The sequence below is a fragment of the Salvelinus namaycush genome, unplaced genomic scaffold, assembly GCF_016432855.1.
Source record: "Salvelinus namaycush isolate Seneca unplaced genomic scaffold, SaNama_1.0 Scaffold1226, whole genome shotgun sequence".
In the NCBI taxonomy this organism is placed as follows: Eukaryota; Metazoa; Chordata; class Actinopteri; order Salmoniformes; family Salmonidae; genus Salvelinus; species Salvelinus namaycush.
The window spans coordinates 44495-60401 of NW_024057927.1; the positions used below are offsets into that span (position 1 = coordinate 44495).

General features: G+C 39.4%; 1 long non-coding RNA gene across 1 annotated transcript; it reads right to left on the bottom strand.

Annotated features, from left to right (window-relative positions):
- Nucleotides 1-2595: 2595 nt before the first annotated feature.
- LOC120036168 lies at nucleotides 2596-3844 on the bottom strand. Its single transcript, XR_005474439.1, has 4 exons — nucleotides 3767-3844; nucleotides 3451-3541; nucleotides 3269-3364; nucleotides 2596-2837 (listed from the first exon to the last, which is right to left on the bottom strand). It is a non-coding gene; the product is annotated as an uncharacterized LOC120036168 (long non-coding RNA).
- Between the last annotated feature and the right edge of the window lie 12063 nt (nucleotides 3845-15907).

The window sequence follows — 15907 nt, forward strand, 5'->3', positions numbered from 1 at the left end:
GAAATAAGCACCAACAAAATCCTAGAGGAAAACCTGGTTCAGTCTGCTTTCCACCTGACACTGGAAGATTAATTCACCTCTCAGCAGGAAAATAACATCATACACAAGGCCAAATCTACACTGGAGTTGCTTACCAAGAAGACAGTGAATATTCCTTAGTGGCCGAGTTAAAGTTTTCACTTAAATCTGCTTGAAAATCTATGTCAAGACTATGTCAAAAAATGGTTGTCTAACAATGATCAACAACCAATTTGACAGAGCTAGAAGAATTTAGAAAATATTATTATGGGCAAATGTTGTGCAATCCAGGTGTGCAAAGTTCTTAGAGATTTATCCTGATAGACTCACAGCTGTAATCACTGCCAAATGTGATTCTAACATTTATTGTGAATACTTATGTAAATTAGATATTTCTGTATTTTATTTTCAATTAATTAGCTAAAATTCCAACAAAAAAAATGTACTTTGTCATTATGGGGTATTGTGTGTAGGCCAGTGACTAATGTATTTTTCCATTTTAAATTCAGAATGTAGCTTAGTAGATGATACAGGATATGTTACTGCTGTTCATTCTACCGGAAGTGCTGTTATCAAGCTCACTCAATGAAGCCAACTCTCAAGATGGTACGTCTAGTGTGTGTGTGTGTGCATATAGTTTAATGACTCTAACCTAAGTGCATGTAAACTTCCGACTTAAAACTCGATTTTCAACTACTCGACAAAGTTCTTGTGAACAAACTATAGTTTTGGCAAGTCGGTTAGGATATCTACTTTGTGCATAACACAAGTAATTTTTCCAACAATTGTTTACAGACATATTATTCCACTTATTATTCATTGTATCACAATTCCACTTGTTCAAAAGTTTACATACACTAAGTTGACTGTGCCTTTAAACAGCTTGGAAAAGTTCAGAAAATGATGTCATGGCTTTAAAAGCTTCTGATAGGCTAATTGACAAAATTTGAGTCAATTGGAGGTGTACCTGTGGATATATTTCAAGGACTACCTTCAAACTCAGTGCATCTTTGCTTGACATCATGGGAAAATCTAAAGAAATCAGCCAGACCTCAGAAATAAAATTGTAGACCTCCACAAGTCTGGTTCATCCCTGGGAGCAATTTCCAAACGCCTGAAGGTATCACGTTCATATGTACAAACAACAGTACGCAAGTATAAACACCATGGGACCACACAGCCGTCACACCGCTCAGGAAGGAGACGCGTTCTGTCTCCTAGAGATGAACATACTTTGGTGCGAAAAGTGCAAATCAATCCCAGAACAACAGCAAAGGACCTTGTGAAGATGCTGGAGAAAACAGGTACAAAAGCATCTATATCTACAGTAAAAAAAGTCCGATATCAACATAACCTGAAAGGCCAATCAGCAAAGAAAAAGCCAATTCTCCAAAACCACCATAAAAAGCCAGACTAGGCTTTGCAACTGCACATGGGGACAAATAAATACTTTTTTGGAGAATTGATGAAACAAAAATAAAACTGTTTGGCCATCATGACCATCGTTATGTTTGGAGGAAAAAGGGGGAGGCGTTTGAGCCGAAGAACACCATCCCAACAGTGAAGCTCGGCGGTGGCAGCATCATGTTGTTGGGGTGCTTTGCTGCAGGAGGGACTGGTGCACTTCACAAAATAGATGGCATCATGAGGAGGAAAATTATGTGGATATATTGAAGCAACATGTCAAGACATCAGTCAGGAAGTTAAAGCTTGTTCGCAAATGGGTCTTCCAAATGGGCATTGACCCCAAGCATACTTCCAAAGTTGTGGCAAAATGCCTTAAGGACAGCAAAGTCAATGTATTGGCTTCAATCCTATCGAAGAATTGTGGGCAGATCTGGAAAAGCATGTGTGGGCAAGGAGGCCTACAAACCTTACTCAGTACAGCTCTGTCAGGAGGAAATGAACAAAATTCACCCAATTTCTTTATGGAAGCTTGTGGAAGGCTACCCGAAACGTTTGACCCAAGTTAAACAATATAAAGGCAATGCTACCAAATACTAATTGAGTGTATGTATACTGCTGACCCACTGGGAATGTGATGAAAGAAATAAAAACTGAAATAAATCCTTCTCTCTACTATTATTCTGACATTTCACATTCTTAAAATAAAGTGGTGATCCTAACTGACCTAAGATAGGGATTCTTTTTTAGAATTCAATGTCAGGAATTGTGAAAAAACAGAGTTTAAATGTATTTGGCTAAGGTGTACGTAATCTTCCGACTTCAGCTGTATGTGTACTACTATTACTGCCCAGTGTAATCTGATGTAATTAGCTCTGCATGCACTGCATCTGTATTATGGTCAAGTTCACATTGTTACACAATAAAAACATGGAATAAAACATTATTATGAAACATGTATGATGTAATTGAAACACTGCTAAAAATGAAAGATTAATCAAAAAAACAACTAAACATGTGTAATGCTTGATAGTTTATTGGAGGATCACAATATGACACGTCAACCATACAACATTGCCACCAGAAATTCTGATCATTATTTATCCACTAACTTGACCAATCAACTATCATGTATCAGGTCTTCAAGTTCATGTTTTTGGATAAAACATATATTCTTCAGAATGTTGATGAGTTCTTCTCAGTACCAAAGTCCCAAGAACTCTAGTACTGTTTTGTTTTCATGTTAGTCAATCATTGATGGATGGATGTTGGAATGATTCATTGAGGTATTGTTAGTGATGACTTCAGAGGTGATAGCTGATTTGATATGGAGACTGAAAAGGATCCTCGGAGCCCCATTCTGGTCGGTTCTCAGCCCAAATGTTCCTTCATTTTTTTCCAAAGCTTGCCAAAAACTGGAATACAGTTTTAAATATGCTTAATGGAAAATACATTTTTAAAAGGCTAAACATTTGAAAATGACTCCGACATGTTCAATACATATTCCAATTACAAGTGACAACCTTTTAAAAGTACTGTTGTTAGGCCAGTATTTGACTACCATTTAAATCATGATTTGCCTCTATGAAACATGATGCTGATAAACAGTAGAGATAAGAGTTAGCCATGTTACTCCCTCCTCTTTCCCTATCACCCTCTGCTAACCTCCCGTTGTCACTTTACTGTTGCTCAGACAGACAGACAGACAGACAGACAGACAGACAGACAGACAGACAGACAGACAGACAGACAGACAGACAGACAGACAGACAGACAGACAGACAGACAGACAGACAGACAGACAGACAGACAGATAGATAGATAGATAGATAGATAGATAGCTCACGTGGTCCTTCATCTTCAGAGGGGCTGTTCTTCAGAGAAGCCAACTTTGCCAAAAAGGCAGCCTTTACACCTTTTAGATCATCCTCCTGCAGGAGAGCTGAGGAAGAAAGATTTTTCGTTTTACTAAATTATATCAGATTTCAACGTGCAGTAAAGTAATACACATTCACTAACAAGACGTACCTTCCTCAGAGTTATCTTCATTGAGGGAGCTTGCTAACAGGACACCCACTAGAGCGAACAGCAGTAACATACTCTGGATCTTCATCCTTTACTAAAGCACATAGAGCACGACATGTTAACACACACACACACACACTGGGTCCTTTAACTCTACCAAATTAAAGAACAGCAAGTTAATATGGATCCCAGGTCTACCGTGTTACATTATACACATGTCCACCTACACCTCTCCATCCATTCCTACCTGTCCACTTGTATACACCTGCCCACTCTTATATACCTTTGCAAAGAAGATTCTCAGTGAAAACAAACATACCTCTTACAGTTGGACGATGCTGTCTGATTGATGGCTGTTTATCTGGATGATGTCTTCTGGTCTTCAGTAGTAGTGTGGTGTCTTTCTGCACTCTGCAGCCCTGTTTTATACTCTTTCTGAAGCCACTGTACCTGCCCCACCCATCCACTACTCTCACAGTTGAATAACAAACAATATGACATTACAGCCATGGCGAAAACAGCAGTCATGCACAGCCTGAAGTGTATGACTGCCCTCCAGGCAAAACGTAGGTCAATATCATGGTTTCCTAGTAATTTCAACTGAATTTGTGACCTGGAGCTTGGATAGGCTAATATGTATAAATGGTGGTTATTTTAAGGTTGTTTCCATCATCAATTCATAACACATTTAGGAAACCAATCATTAAACCTTTTTATTTATTTTATTACAACTTTTTTTGACCAGGTTTGTCTCGTTGAGATTAAAATCTCAATCCAGAGAGACCTGGAACAAAACAGCAGCATCAAATCAAATCATACTGTATTCGTCACATGGACCTTAAAGTGAAATGCTAATTGAAACACTCTTCAAAATGTACGATTCTTTTAAAAAGCGACTAAACATGTGTAATGCTTGATAGTTTATTGGAGGATCACAATATGACACATCAACAATACAACACTGCCACCAGAAATTCTGATCATCATTCTTTATCCACTAACTTCACCAATCATCTATCATGTATCAGGACATAAAGTACATGTTTATGGATAAAACATATATTCTTCAGAATGTTGATGAGTTTTTCTCAGTACCAAAGTACCAATTAACTGTATTACTGTTTGTTTTTTTGACATTCATTGATGGATGGATGTTGGAATGATTCACTGAGGTAATGTTAGTGATGACTTCAGAGGTGATAGCTGATTCCATATGGAGACTGAAAAGGAACCTCGGCATCCCCATTCTGGTCGCTTCTCACCCCACAATTTCCCTGCCTTTGTTCCAAAGCTCGCTCCAAACCGGAATACAGTTTTAAATATGCTTTATGGAAAATACATTTAAAAAACTAAACATTTGTCAATGGCTCCGACATGTTCAATACATATCCCAATTACAAGTGACTACCTTTTAAACCTACTGTGGATTGAGAGCTTCAAGTTCCTTGGTGTCCACATCACCGACAAACTAACGTGGTCCAAGCACACCAAGACAGTCGTGAAGAGGACACGACAAAACCTGTTCCCCCTCAGGAGACTGAAAAGATTTGGCATGGGTACTCAGATCCTCAAAAGGTTCTACAGCTACACCATCGAGAGCATCCTGACTGGTTGCATCACTGCCTGGTATGGCAACTGCTCAGCCTCCGACCGCGAGGCACTACAAAGGGTGGTGCGTACAGCCCAGTACATCACTGGGGCCAAGCTTCCTGCCATCCAGGACCTCTATACCAGGCAGTGTCAGAGAAAGGCCCTAACAATTGTCAAAGACTCCAGCCACCCTAGTCATAGACTGTTCTCTCTGTTACCGCATGGCAAGCGGTAGCGGAGTGCCAAGTCTAGGTCCAAGAGGCTTCTAAACAGCTTCTACCCACAAGCCATAAGACTACTGAACATCTAATCAAATGGCTACCCAGACAACTTGCAAGCCCCCCCCTCTTATATGCTGCTGCTACTCTCTGTTATCTACAGTATGCATAAGTCACTTTACTCACTTGTATTTATTGCGTCAATTACCTCGACCCACCTGTGCCCCCGCACATTGACTCTGTACCGGTTCCCCCTGTATATTGCCTCACTATTGTTAATTTACTTCTGCTGTTTAATAATTTGTTACTTCATATATATATATACGTATATATATTTAAACTGCGTTGTTGGTTAAGGTCTTGTAAGTAAGAACTAACTTTAAGGTCGACACCTGTTGTATTCAACACGTGACAAATAAAATGTAATTTGATTTGAAGGCTTTTGATTGTATCATGCAGCCCTTCGTTTTGTCACTAACCAGAGATGTCTAATTGACCACTGTGATCTCTACAGTGCTGTCTGGTGGACATAGATAGCAAAACACAGGCTAAAACACTGGTTCATTCTTATTTAGTATTTGTATGTGTACTTTACTGGCATGCTGCATTTTATGTTGATATTTTTTCATCTGGTTGATGTCATATGCCTGTTTGTCAGACACTGATGTGTTGATGCTGCTGTCTTGTTCCAGGTCTCTTTTGAATTTGTCATTTTTATCTCAATTAGACAAACCTGGTTAAATAAAGTTTAAATAAAATCAATAAAAAGGTTTAATGATTGGTTTCCTAAATGTGTAATGAATGAATTGTGGATACAACGTTAAAATAAAGTGTTACTCCCATTTATAAATTCAAAACCCTATTGTTGCTCCAGGTCACAAATTCAGTTGAAATTAGTAGGAAACCATAATATTGACCAAAGATATACCTGTAGGGAAGTCATACACTTCAGGGTGTACATGACTGTGGATATTGTTAATTACCTCGACTAACCTGTAGCCCCGCACATTGAATTGGTACTGGTACCCCCTGTAGATAGATAGATAAATAGATAGGCTATATATCTATTTATTATCTTTCTGATCATCAGTAGAGTGACAACGGGAGGTTGCAAGAGGGTGATAGGGACAGAGGAGGGAGTAACATGGCTAACTCCATCTCTACTGTTTATTAGCATCATGTTTCATAGAGGCAATTTATTTTTTAAATGCTAGTCAAGTACTGGCCTAAAAACAGTAAGTTTTAAAGGTAGTCACTTATAATTGGGATATGTATTGAAAATGTATAAGGTCTCAAGGCAAAACCCAGTTGCAGATGGTATGAGTCTTTGATATTTATTAATCAATCCAAAAGAGGTAGGCAAGAGAATGGTAGAAGGGAAAAAATAGTTCAGAGTCAAGAGTGGCAGGCAGGCTCGAGGTCAAGGCAGGCAGAACGGTCAGGAGGTGGGTACGTTGTCCAGAAAACAGGCAAGGGTCAAAACCGGGAGGACTAGCAAGAAGAGAATAGAAGCAGGAGGTCGGGAAAACAAGCTGGTTGACTTGAAAGACATACAAGAAGAACTGGCACAGAGAGACAGGAAACACAGGGATATATACACCAGCGAAAATAAGCGACACCTGGAGGGAGTGGAGACAATCAAAAGACATGTGAAACAGATCAGGGTCTGACAAAATATTGGAGTCATTTTCAAATGTTTAGCTTTCTAAAAATGTATGTTCCATTAAGCATATTTAAAAATGTATTCCACTGTTTGAGCCCAGCTTTGGAACACAGCCAAGCAATTTATTGGATGAGAAGCGACCAGAATGGGGATGCCGAGGATCCTTTTCAGTCTCCATATGGAATCAGCTATCACCTCTGACATCAACACTAACATTACCTCAATGAATCATTCCAACATCCATCCATCAATCATTGACTCACTGAAAAACAAAACAGTAATACAGTTCTTTGGTACTTTGGTACTGAGATGAACGCATCAACATTCTTCTAATCTTACATTTTTAGCAGTGTTTCAATTACATCATACATGTTTCATATAAATGTTTTATTCCATGTTTTTATTGTGTAACAATGTGAACTTGACCATAATACAGATGCAGTGCATGCAGAGCTAATTACATCAGATTACACTGGGCAGTAATAGTAGTACACATACAGCTGAAGTCGGAAGAGTACATACACCTTAGCCAAATACATTTAAACTCAGTTTTTCACAATTCCTGACATTGAATTCTAATAACAATTCCCTGTCTTTGGTCAGTTAGGATCACCACTTTATTTTAAGAATGTGAAATGTCAGAATAATAGTAGAGAGAATGATTTATTTCAGTTTTTATTTCTTTCATCACATTTCCAGTGGGTCAGCAGTATACATACACTCAATTAGTATTTGGTAGCATTGCCTTTATATTGTTTAACTTGGGTCAAACGTTTCGGATAGCCTTCCACAAGCTTCCATAAATAAATTGGGTGAATTTTGGCCATTTCCTCCTGACAGAGCTGTACTGAGTAAGGTTTGTAGGCCTCCTTGCCCGCACATGCTTTTCCAGATCTGCCCACAATTTTTCGATAGGCTTGAAGCCAATATATTGACTTTGCTGTTCTTAAGGCATTTTGCCACAACTTTGGAAGTATGCTTGGGGTCAATGCCCATTTGGAATACCCATTTGTGACCAAGCTTTAACTTCTTGACTGATGTCTTGACATGTTGCTTCAATATATCCACGTAATTTTCCTCCTCATTATGCCATCTATTTTGTGAAGTGTACCAGTCCCTCCTGCAGCAAAGCACCCCAAAACATGACGCTGCCACCCCCGAGCTTCACTGTTGGGATGGTGTTCTTTGGCTTTCAGGTTATGTCGATATCGGACTCATTTTACTGTAGATATAGATACTTTTGTACCTGTTTTCTCCAGCATCTTCACAAGGTCCTTTGCTGTTGTTCTGGGATTGATTTGCACTTTTCGCACCAAACTATGTTTATCTCTAGGAGACAGAACGCGTCTCCTTCCTGAGCGGTATGACAGCTGCGTGGTCCCATGGTGTTTATACTTGCGTACTGTTGTTTGTACATATGAACGTTGTCACGTTCCTGACCTGTTTTCTTTTGTCTGCTATTTATTTTAGTTGGTCAGGGTGTGAGTTGGGTGGGTTTGTCTATGGTTGATTTTCTATGTTGGGATTTTTGTGTTCGGCCTGGTATGATTCTCAATCAGAGGCAGCTGTCAATCGTTGTCCCTGATTGAGAATCATACTTAGGCAGCCTGGGTTTCACGTGTGTTTTGTGGGTGTTTGTTTCCGTGTTTGTATTCGTGCCACACGGGACTGTTGTCGTTTGTATTCATTTTGTTATTTTGTTTCATGTTAGTGTTCAGTTTCGATTTAATAAATTATCATGAGCACTACCCACTCTGCGTATTGGTCCGATCCGTCTCGCCTCTCCTCGTCCGAGGAGGAGGAAGATTATGACAACCGTTACAAACTTGATACCTTCAGGCGTTTGGAAAATGCTCCCAGGGATGAACCAGACTTGTGGAGGTCTACAATTATATTTCTGAGGTCTGGCTGATTTCTTTTGATTTTCCCATGATGTCAAGCAAAGAGGCACTGAGTTTGAAGTTAGTCCTTGAAATACATCCACAGGTACACCTCCAATTGACTCAAATTTTGTCAATTAGCCTATCAGAAGCTTCTAAAGCCATGACATCATTTTCTGAAATTTTCCAAGCTGTTTAAAGGCACAGTCAACTTAGTGTATGTAAACTTCTGACCAAGTGGAATTGTGATACAGTGAATAATAAGTGAAATAATATGTCTGTAAACAATTGTTGGAAAAATGACTTGTGTTATGCACAAAGTAGATATCCTAACCGACTTGCCAAAACTATAGTTTGTTCACAAGAACTTTGTCGAGTGGTTGAAAATTTAGTTTTAATGACTCTAACCTAAGTGCATGTAAACTTCAGACTTAAACTGTATGCATACACACACACACTAGACGTACAATCTTGAGAGTTGGCTTCATTGAGTGAGCTTGACAACAGCACTTCCGGTAAAGTGAACAGCAGTAACATATCCTGTATCATCTACTAAGCTACATTCTGAATTTAAAATGGAAAAATACATTAGTCACTGGCCTACACACAATACCCCATAATGACAGTGAATTTTTGGGGGGGGTATTTTAGCTAATTCATTGAAAATGAAATACATAAATATCTAATTTACATAATTATTCACAATAAATGTTAGAATCACATTTGGCAGTGATTACAGCTGTGAGTCTATCAGGATAAATCTCTAAGAACTTTGCACACCTGGATTGCACAACATTTGCCCATAATATTATTGTCTAAATTCTTCAAGCTCTGTCAAATTGGTTGTTGATCATTGCTAGACAACAATTTTTTGACATAGTCTTGACATAAAGTTTTCACTTAAATCTGCTTGAAAATCTAACTCGGCCACTAAGGAATATTCACTGTCTTCTTGGTAAGCATCTCCAGTGTAGATTTGGCCTTGTGTATGATGTTATTTTCCTGCTGAGAGGTGAATTAATCTTCCAGTGTCAGGTGGAAAACAGACTGAACCAGGTTTTCCTCTAGGATTTTGTTGGTGCTTATTTCCATTCCGTTTCTTTTTTTGTCCTCAAAAACTCCCAAGTACATAACGATTACAAGCATACCCATAAAATGTTTCAGCCTCCATTGTACTTGAAAATATGGAGAGTGATACTCAGTTATGTGTTGTATTGGATTTCCCCCAAACATATTATTTTGTATTCAAGAAAAAGTGAATTGCTTTGCCACATGTTTTGCAGTATTACTTTAGTGCCTTGTTGCAAACAGGATGCATGTTTTGAAATATGTTTTATATGTACAGGCTTCCCTCTTTTCACTCTCAGTCTTCTCCTATCACAGCCACTTTCCTCTGTAAATGGTTTAAAATCACCATTGGCCTCATGGTGAAATCCCCGAGCGGTTTCCTTCCTCTCCAGAATCTGAGTTAGGAAGGACGTCTGTATCTTTGTAGTGACTAGGTGTTTATACACCATCCAAAATGTAATGAATAACTTCACCATGCTCAGAGGGATATTCAATGTCTGCTTTTTTTCTACGCATGTATCAATAGGTGCCCTTCTTTGTGAGGCATTGGAAAATCTCCCTGATCTTTGTGATTGAATCTGTGTTTGAAATTCACTGCTCGACTGAGGCACCTTACAGATAATTGCATGTGAGGGGTACAGAGATGACGTAGTCATGTAAGAAACTATTATTGCACACAGAGTGAGTCCAAGCAACTTATTACGTGACTTATTAAGCACATGTTCACTCCTGAACTGATTTAGGCTTGCCATAAACACTTATTGACTCAAGACATTTCAGTTTTTCATTTTTAATCAATTTCTGAAAAAAAATCGAAAAACATAATTCCACTTTGACATTAAAGGGGTATCAAGCCATTTTCCAATGGCTTCCTCAGGCTGTGACCAGGCTTTAGACATAGTTTCAAGCTTTTATTTTGAAAAATGAGCGAGATTTATCAAAACGCGTCAGGTGTCCTTTGATTAGTTCATGTGCGAGAGTTGTAGCTCGACATTTTCTTTCTCTCTAGTATTGAATAGTTTACCGTCCGGTTGAAATATTATCAATTATGTATGTTAACCTGTCTAGCCCCGGGGTTCCGCTAGCGGAACTCCTCCCACATTCCACTGAAAAGGCAGAGCGCGAAATTCAAAAAATATTTTTTTGAAATATTTAACTTTCACACATTAACAAGTCCAATACAGCTAATGAAAGATACACATCGTGTGAATCCAGCCAACATGTCCGATTTTTTAAATGTTTTACAGGGAAAACACAATATATATTTATGTTAGCTCACCAACAAATAGAAAAAAGCACAGACATTTTTCACAGCACAGGTAGCATGCACAAAATCAACCAAACTAACCTAGAACAAACCAAAGAAACCAAGAAACAACTTCATCAGATGACAGTCTTATAACATGTTATACAATAAATCTTTGTTTTGTTCGAAAAATTTGCATATTTCAGGTATAAATCATAGTTTACATTGCGGCTACAATCAGAAATTGCACCGAAAGCAGCCAGAATAATTACAGACACCAACGTGACATACCGAAATACTCATCATAAAACATTTCTGAAAAATACATGGTGTATAGCAAATGAAAGACAAAGATCTTGTGAATACAGACAATATTTCCGATTTTGTAAGTGTTTTACAGCAAACATAATATAGCATTATATTAGCTTACTACAATAGCCTACCCACACTACCGCATTCATTCATCAAGGCACGTTAGCGATAGCAATAGGCACGTTAGCGTTAGCGAATAAACCAGCAAAAGATATTAAATTTCACTAACCTTCATAAACCTTCCTCAGATGACAGTCCTATAACATCAGGTTATACATACACTTATGTTTTGTTCGAAAATGTGCATATTTAGAGCTGAAATCCGTGGTTATACAACGTAGCATAACGTAGCATAACGTGCTAACGTAGCATCTTTTCCCCAGAATGTGCGGATATTTCTATTAGACTCTCACCTATTCTGACCAAATAGCTATTCATAAACATTACAAAAAAATACATGTTGTACAGGAAACGATAGATCCATTAGTTCTTAATGCAATCGCAGTGTTAGAATTCAAAAAATATCTTCATTACGACATAAGACTTAGTTATGGTAAGGGAATAACCAAAACCTGAGCGCAAAGCTACTAGTACACAGTTCGACAGATATATGAAATAGCATCACAAAATGGTTCCTACTTTTGCTGATCTTCTATCAGAATGTTGTACCTTTGGTCCTTTGTCCAGAAGCGTCTTTGTTTGGATTCAGAACGTTCTTTTTCTCTCTTGAATTAGCAAGCACACTGGCCATGCGGCGCTAAGCTCTCCAACGTCAACAAAGTCAAACAACGCAACACAACTAACGTCCCGAATAAATTTCAATAATCTAATGAAACTATATTGAAAAAACATACTTTAGGATGATATTGTAACATGTATCAAATAAAATCAAAGCCGGAGATCATATTCGCCCATAACGACTGGTTTCCAGTAGGCAATAACAGGTCCCAACACGCGCCTTGCAGAAAACAGAAAATGGGGGACACGTTGTTCCAAGAAGGCTTATTCAACGTCCGACAGAGATAATCAACTCATTTTTCCTCTCACTTCCTCTTGACATCCGGGTGAAGGTGTATGACGTGCACGTATAGCCATACCTATCATGCCCATTTATAGGCAGTCACTTGAACAGAACATAGATTTCAGACTTTCCACTTCCTGGTCACAAAGTGTGCTGCCAAATGAGTTCTGTTTTACCCACAGACAAAATTCAAACGGTTTTAGAAACTAGAGAGTGTTTTCTATCCAATACTAATAATAATATACATATTGTACGAGCAAGAATTGAGTACGAGGCCGTTTAAATTGGAGACGTTTTTCCCCAAAAGTGAAAACAGCACCCCCTGTCCTCATCAGGACCGGCACGAGCCTGTGGTTTTCTGAACATAACGTGCAAACCAAATGGAGGTTTTTGGTTATAAAAATAATCTTTATCGAACAAAAATAACATTTATTGTGTAACTGGGAGTCTCGTGAGTACAAACATCCGAAGATCATCAAAGGTAAGCGATTAATTTTATTGCTTTTCTGACTTTCGTGACCAAGCTAATTTGCGGCTAGCTGTTCTTACTGTTTTGTCTAGTGATTGATAAACTCACAAACGCTTGGATTGCTTTCGCTGTAAAGCATATTTTCAAAATCTGACATGATAGGTGGATTAACATCAGAAGCCTCCTCCCTAAGTTTGTTTAATTCACTGCTTTAGCACACTCTGCCAACCTAAATGTCCTAACCATGTCTGAATCCTGGCTTAGGAAGGCCACCAAAACTCCTGAAATTTCCATCCCTAACTATAACATTTTCCGACAACATAGAACTGCCAAGGGGGGCGGAGTTGCATTCTACTGCAGAGATAGCCTGCAGAGTTCTGTCATACTATCCAAGTCTGTGCCCAAACAGTTCGAGCTTCTACTTTTAAAAATCCACCTTTCCAGAAACAAGTCTCTCACCATTGCCGAAGCCTCCCCCATTTCTCCTTCACCCAAATCCAGATAGCTAATGTTCTGAAAGAGCTGCAAAATCTAGACTCCTACAAATCAGCTGGGCTAGACAATCTGGACCCTCTCTTTCTATAATTATCCGCCGCAATTGTTGCAACCCCTATTACTAGCCTGTTCAACCTTTCTTGCGTATCATCTGAGATCTCCAAAGATTGGAACGCTGCCGCGGTCATCCCCCTCTTCAAAGGGGAAGACACTCTAGACCCAAACTGTTACAAACCTATATCTATCCTAGCCTACCTTTCTAAGGTCTTCGTAAGCCAAGTTAACAAACAGATCACCGACCATTTCGAATCCCACCGTACCTTCTCCGCTATGCAATATGGTTTCTGAGCTGGTCATGGGTGCACCTCAGCCACACTCAAGGTCCTAAACGATATCATAACCGCCATCGATAAGAAACAATACTGTGCAGCCGTATTCATTGACCTGGCCAAGGCTTTCGACTCTGTCAATTACCACATCCTCATCGGCAGACTCAATAGCCTTGGTTTCTCAAATGATTGCCTCGCCTGGTTCACCAATTACTTCTCTGATAGAGTTCAGTGTGTCAAATCGGAGGTGCCTCTGGAAGTCTCTATGGGGGTGCCACAGGGTTCCATTCTTGGACCGTCTCTCTTCTCTGTATACATCAATGATGTCGCTCTTGCTGCTGGTGAGTCTCTGATCCACCTCTACGCAGACGACACCATTCTGTATACTTCTGGCCGTTCTTTGAACACTGTGTTAACTTCTTTGGGTTAGGGGGCAGTATTTTCACGTCCGGATGAAAAGCATATGCATATTATTTGGAGATGTGGAAAACACTCTGAAGTTTCTAAAACGGGTTGAATGATGTCTGTGATTATAACAGAACTCATATGGCAGGCAGAAACCTGACAAAAAATCCAACCAGGAAGTGGGAAATCTGAGGTTGGTCGATTTTCAACTCAGCTCCTATTGAAGATACAGTGGGATATTGGTAATGCTGCACTTCCCAAGGCTTCCACTAGATGTCAACAGTCTTTAGAACCTTGTCTGATGCTTCTACTGCCTCAGCTGGCTCGTCATTCTTCCACGCCTTAGCTGACTTGAGAGGTTTCCTTGCCTTTGTTGGCTCTAAAGGCTCCCACCCCAAGTCATGCGTCGGTTCGTCAGGCTCCCACACCTCAGCCGTCTTGTTGGGGTCCCACACCTCAGCCGTCTCGTTGGGGTCCCACACCTCAGCCGTCTCGTTGGGCTCCCACACCTCAGCCCGCTCGTCAGGCTCCCAGGCCTCAACCCGGCTCGTCGGGCTCCCGTGTGTTTTGTTTCATGTCCATTATTCATTAAATGTTCACTCCTTGTACTTGCTTGTCGTCTCCCAACTTTATCCTCACACACACCAAGTTACTTCATTCCTCATTGCCAACATGCACAGAAACAAACATGGGGGATGGGATATAGTTGTATTTTTTCAGCGGGATAATAAAAAATGTTTTTTCTCAAATACACCCGAATGGCTTTCCAAGGGGTGTTGCGTGTCCCTGAGTGGTCAGCCTAATTCCTGAATAATGCTGTCCATCAATGGCCCCCACATAAATGTATTGAGCTCTAGCAATTTGGACAAAAACATTGGATAAAATGCAACGTTGGTACAATATTATTAAAAATGATTCACAGCTGTAATGGCTACCAAAGGTGCTTCCACCGAGCATTAACTCTGGGGGTGTGAAGACTTACAAAATGTTTCTTTAGTTTCTCTTTAACTTTGAAATTGTGGAGTAGGTTGTGTAGATCGGTTTATTCCCTTTTGAGATTACATTTTAAGGAAGCAAAATGTGAACACTGTGCAATGAGTGTGTAGAGTTTCACTACCAACTGTATATGTATCTTTTTTGTGAATTTCCAGTTGGGAGTGGATCTGAAGTATGATGCAATTTCTCTACCTGGCCTAGAGCGTGTTCTCTGCCAAGATAAGCCAATATTATGAGTTCCCAGTAAGCCAACCTGGTATGCATGAAATGACAATTACGCCTAGCCTGGAGCATGACATTTTGAAATATAGTTTTGCATATTGATGTGGATAGAATCCATCTTGATCGTAACAGCCTTATGTGAAAGACCTTATAGTTTTGTGGTCTTTAATGTAATTAATAGAGGCTGTGGCCATATAGTGTTCTTGTCTTCAAAAGCCCATTATATGCTAGTGTCATACCCTGTTAAAACATGATTTAGAACTATGGTTTAAGTAATAATAATATGTGGATGTATATTTTGTATATGTTGTATGCATTTAATCAGATTTGTTTACATTCATAAACTCTATGTTTTACTACAGCTGTTGGGCCTATGTTGGTTAACTTATTATATACTGCTACTTTAAATATGTTGGGACAGTTTCTGTTCACGTGAAGAGTGCGTGCTCGGTTTGGACCAATCAAGATAGACTATGGGTGGTGTGCAGAGGGCTTCTCAGGTTTTTTCTGTTGTTGCTGAGGAGAGAAAGAGAAAAGAGGGGGAGA